Raw genomic sequence first — 6,000 nt, 5'->3', positions numbered from 1 at the left:
GTGCATGATACGTGCACACGTTGCTTTTATGAACGCAGCGATTTGGATGCTAAAATGTTGACCCAAATCTGTGCGTTCATAAAATGAGCATGTCAATTATTCCGTGCGCTATGGATGCAGCTCCCGCTCTGTCTATGGTGGGGGCAGCAGCCAAAGCGCATGAAATCGGCTTTTGTTGTACAGAAAAACTGCATCCATTATGCAGTGTTTCTGCAGCGATTTGAAGCGCACATGCACTGTCAAATCGCTGCAGAATATTCAGCAGTTACATGCGCATGAACCCTTACAGGTATTAATATGGGGAAGTCGCCAGCAGCCTCACTCACCTCTCCCGCTTGTTTCCATCCAGCTCCTTCAGGACATGTGGCTGTGTTTCACGATGGCTGTCACTAACAGACATGACTGCACACTGACAGCACTGCTGTATATACATCACAGGAGGGGCTGAGGGCTACAATATATACATTACAGGAGGGGCAGGGGGCATAGACGTTACTGGAGTGGAAAACAGCTCTGGTGGTGTACTCATTACTGGGATGGGTGACATAGCGCTCTGGGGCACCCATATAGTTCTGGGGGGGGCCGAACTGACTGCTCTAATTCATATATACACACACACAGTACTGCTTCTTACACACACACACAGCTCTGACACACACATACAAATACAATGCACCCCCCATCACCCCCACACACACACACACACAATGCATCCCCCATCACCCCCTACACACACACACAGTGCACCCACCCATCACCCACCACACACACACACACACACACACACTGCACCCACCCATCACCCACTACACACACTACAATGCACCCCCCCATTACCCCTCCCCCCACACACAATACACCCCCCATTACCCCTCCACCACACACAATGCACACCCCATTACCCCTCCCCCCACACACAATACAATGCACCCCCCATTACCCCTCCCACACACACAATACAATGCACCCCCAATTACCCCTCCCCCAACACACACAATACAATGCACCCTCCATTACCCCTCCCCCAACACACGCAATACAATGCACCCTCCGTTACCCCTCCCCCCACACACAATATAATGCACCCTCCATTACCCCTCCCCACCCACACACACACACACACACACACACACAATATAATGCACCCCCCATTACCCCTGGGTACGGCCGCAGCACATAGCAGGCAGCTCATTGGCAGTGCACACCTCTAACCCCGGAAGTGCAAGCGCTGTACTTCCGGGATCATTCAGCGTCCTGTGCCCACAGTTTGTTTTTGCGTCTGAAAGACGCAGATACAAATAAATGGCAGTGCGCCAACCCCCCCCTCCCCTCCCCCCCCGAAAACACAGCTGATTTATTAGACTGTCTTTACGGGGGGGGGGAATGTGAAGAGGAAAAAAGAAAATGCTGACAGGTGCCTAGTGGCAAGTATGGCGGGGAGGGCCCCGGGGCTGAAGCCCCGTCTGCCCTGCCTATAATCTGGCCCTGTTTACATGTGTCCGTGAGTGTTACATGTTGACCTTGTGCTTTCTGTGTGAAATCTTGATAGCACATGGACAACATGAGCTGGTATATTTACCTGTCACCAGCACTGCTGTTTCCCGCACTGCTGCTACTTCCGGTTTTGCGCTGAGTGCAGTGAATATGCAATGAGCATAAAGAGCTGGACTGGAAGCAACAGCAGAGGCAGAGACAGGAGCACTGAAGACAGGTAAGTATAAAAATTCTTTACTTTTATGTCACCTGTGTTTTCTCCAGTACGTGTCACACTGATGTCACATGGATCACATCAGTTTGCGGTACGTGTGACACCCGTGCTGCCGCTAGAAAATGGACATGTCGCCGTGTGGAGCACATGGATACATGTCTGCTTCATACGGACACACAATCCATGTGAAAATACAGATGTGTGACCAAGCCCATTGATTTTAATGGGTCTATGTGAGGCAGTGTGAAAATGGACGTCACACGTACTGGAGTGATGGATGTGTGAAGGAGGCCCGAAAGAGACAGGTTAAATATTTTAGATAGTTGAGGGATGACAGCCAGGGAAGGGACTGAACGAGATGTGCAGGAATAGGGTCACTGGTGAAGGTAGTTGGGCGAGAAGATGCAAGAAGCCGGGTAACTTCTTCTTCTTCTGTGACTGCTTCAAAACAGAAAATGAGCTAAACATATAGCTAGCCAAGTCCTGTAAAGAAATAATTAGTTTTAATTGGAAAAATCTTAACTAATAAAAAAAGAACTATACTTTGCCATGCCATGGTAACACCTGCAACAGCGAGCTGCAATCCAGCATTGTGACATAAGGAGCTTCACCTTGATTTACCTTTGATAGCTTCTCTCACACCCATCTCATTTCACTGCATACAAACATCCATTCACCTACTCAGATTCACACTCCTGATTGAAATGATGTGTAACAAAGCTTTCCTGTATCCGATGCTAGACCTGTGCCAGGAACTTGTTCTTTTCTTTCTTCTTGGTGCATTTCTGTCATTCCAGTACACAACAATCATCCTATTGGTCTGTATTTGTAATATTAATCAGAATCTAGCATTACTCTATTGTAATCTCTGGCATGGTCCAACATGGACTCACGAAAGCCATTGCAACAATAAGGGGGGCTTTACACGGTAGCGATATCGCTAGCAATTTGTAGCGATAGCGAGCGTGTAAGTACCCGCCCCCGTCGCGCATGCGATTGTTTGTGATTGCTGCCGTTGTCGCGGGCGGAGGAGGGGATGCTGCGCTCTCCCACTGCTCAGGTCCGGCCGCTGCTGCTGCGGCTGCCGCTGCTCGGTGGTGGCTCGAGCGGTGGGCCGGATCCCGGGGACTCGAGCGGCGCTCCTCACCCGTGAGTGAAAAGGGGATTGATTGTGGGGATTTATTGTCCGTGACGCCACCCACGGTTGTGGTCATAATGGTGACACCACCGCTGCTCTGGACGGGGATCCCGGGAGCTGTGACAGGGAGCAGCTTTGTTGTTAGTTCTCCCCTCCGTGGGTAGGGGGTTGGTTGTCCCGGGGCCCGGTGATGGGGTAGGGATGGATGGCAGGCGGGTTACGGGGCCTGGTGAGGTGCAGGGTAGCAGGGGCAGTGCTGTGCTGCACGGCACAGTGGTACTCACTCAGCCCAATGATGAGGACACAGTTCTCGGTAAAACACACGGCTGGATGGATGGGTCCCACAGACGGCTGCGGTGTTGTTTCTCCCGGCAGGTTGATGGTGACTGCCTTTCCCTGCACCTATGTACAGTTGATGGTTCCGATGGGTTCCCACCGGTAACCCGCTCCCCAGCTTGGATGTGGGCTGGAGGAGCCCCTTTTTGCCCGTAGGCTCTGGCCCTGAGAAACGGTTGCCTTGGCGGTGGCGGTGTCTCCCTCTTCTGGTTGGACTGTTGCCTTCTGTCGGGACTTGGCTGTTGGGAAACCCAGGAGGTTCCCTTCACTAACGAATTCGGCAAATTCACGGCGACTCCTAGCCTTGCCGGGGTCCGCAAGCCCCTGCCAGATGGTGCTGACTTCTCTTTGTGTACCGGTCCGGTACCGCCGGGCCACCGCCCGCCCATGGTCCTTATGGTAACTCCGATAGGCCTGCAGACGGTCACCACCGTCTGCCAACCTTGCTGTACCGCCCGGCCACACACCCGGTCGCTGTCAGTTAGTTGCTCCACTACCACTTCTCCTTCCTTTCACTTCCACCTCCAAAACTAATCTGTCTGCTTTTCCCACCTCCAGGACTGTGTACTCCTCGGTGGGCGGGACCAACCGCCTGGCCCACCCCCTGGTGTGATCATCAGCCCCTGGAGGAAGGCAACAAGGGTTTTGTGTCTGACTTCGGTGTGCCTGACCGGGAGTGCGGGGTGTGTAGGTGTTGTTCTCTGTGGCCCCTGGCTTGTCCAGGGCGCCACATTCCCCCTTAGTTAAATGCAGACCGTCCGCGGGCTGCCCGTCCATCACCGGTTTTATTTTCACAACTGAAAAATATGAAAACGGTTAAACGGTAACACATACAAGTATAATAACATCTTCCCACATCGGGATGTACTCTTAGTTAAACGGTTGCATAACGGTTACGGCTTCCGCTCTCTCCCACCCAAGCAACCTGGCCCTGATGCTGCCCCTAAACAAACAGGCAGCACCCCTTGACCCCAGTCCTGCACCAGTTGCCCGAGCGGGTTCTGTCCTTTTCAGGGGACCCACGTCCATGGGGAACCCCTGAAACCCCCAGAGGATCACCACCGGTTTCGGTGGTGGCTGGGCCCCAGCCTGTTCCACTGCGGGCCCTTTCTCCAATCTGCCTCTCCGGAGGCGGCAACGGTAGAAGCCACAACAACATTATTATTTACAAGCCACTAAGTTTGTGGTTGCCCTGCAAGTTCTTGGGCTTGTTCATCAGGAGTCCCTTATGCAAAAACTTTTTAAACGGTCCCCACCGGGACAATGGTGCCGGCAACGACCGGTTTCAATCAAGGCTTCAATCAGGTGACATCTCAGTTGATTATTCTTATCATTTTCAAACTTTAAACACTGGTAGTCCCAACGGGGACGTTGACAACGGCATTCCGCTGCCCTTACTCTGAGTCCTCGGTATCGACTGGGGGAGGGGGCGCGGTACACACTCGGGCCTCATTGCTGCCCCTCAGCTTGGCGTCCAACGCAAACCACCCCCTCTCCCCGCAGTGCCGGGTGTATTGCACCAGGTCTCCTGGCATCAGGTTACGGCCTGGGTGCTCTTCTGGCAGGTGGGCATTAACATCCCACCGGGCTATAAAGACTTCGGCCTCTAGGCCCGGTTCATAGATGAAACCATAGCCCCGGCGGACATCAAACCGAATCACCTGCCCTTCATACAGCGGGCCCCGGACGCGGAAGGTTGCCTGGCGGAGGCTTTCTTTCTCCCGGATCGTACGGGCCACCAACTCCGCCTTCTTCCTTTCCCTTTCCACGATTTCTGGGCCCAACGGTACCGGCTCCCTATCCCAGTACGGTGCTGCTGCGAGCTCCGGCGCATGGGTCGAGCCCCGCGAGACCTTTTGGACACTGCCCACTGCTGGTGATCTGGGCAGAAGGTCCCGCGGTGACTTGGCCTTGGACGCTGCCTTGCAGCGACAACCCGGCGCAACCTCAGCCGAGGTGTGGGGGATGGGCACAGGGGCTTTCCTCCGCTGGGCCTTCTGCACGGAGCAGTCTATCGGCTCCGGCTCGGGTAATCTCTCGGGGGATGCCTCCGGTTCAGGCTTCGGGGCTTTCCACGGTAGCACCTCCGGTCGGCTCCGGGCTCCGGCTACAGGTCGGTCCGCCTGGGCGGACACGCGGGGTATCGCTACCGGTTGCGGGGGTAGCGGGCCTAGTGGCGGGGTCACGGCAGCCGAGACGGGTGGCGAGGGAGGCAGTAGGGCGAGGGGGTTCAGACCGGGTCCCACAGCCGCGATGACCGACCCACTAGGGGTATCGGGGCGTGGGTCACTCACCCTCTCTTCCGCAACTTCCTCCTCGCGTCTCCGCATGGTCGCTATGACCTCCGCCATGTCGGTCTCCCACTCCTCCAAGAGGAGCTGCATTTTGACCTGCAGCCGTTGTTGGAGCTGCGCGGTCCGGATCTCCACCCACGCCGCGGTTCCAGGCTCGGGGGCTACGGTGCTTCGGGACGGCATGTACATCTTGCTGGCGGCCTCTCCCAGGAACAAGATGGCCGCAGGGTCCTGGCGTCCCTGCTTTTATAGCCGCGCTCACATGCGACCAGCCGCCATTTCGTCCCCCTTAGTCTGTTTTCGGCTCCTCCTCTCTAGGGGCGGGGTTTTGGCCTTCGCGCCTCCACTACTCGAGGAGACGCTCGAGCGGGAATTCTTCGCTCCAAAGATGGCGGCTTCGGCAAATTTTCAGCCGGACACCTCCGGCAATAACAAGGCGCACCTCTACCCAACGGCAGAGCGGTAGGATCCTGTTCGTGACGCCAAGTTGTCGCGGGCGGAGGAGGGGACGCTGCGCTCTCCCA

The sequence above is a fragment of the Anomaloglossus baeobatrachus genome, chromosome 6 (genome assembly GCF_048569485.1).
Source record: "Anomaloglossus baeobatrachus isolate aAnoBae1 chromosome 6, aAnoBae1.hap1, whole genome shotgun sequence".
In the NCBI taxonomy this organism is placed as follows: domain Eukaryota; kingdom Metazoa; phylum Chordata; class Amphibia; order Anura; family Aromobatidae; genus Anomaloglossus; species Anomaloglossus baeobatrachus.
This window is presented reverse-complemented; position numbering follows the sequence as displayed.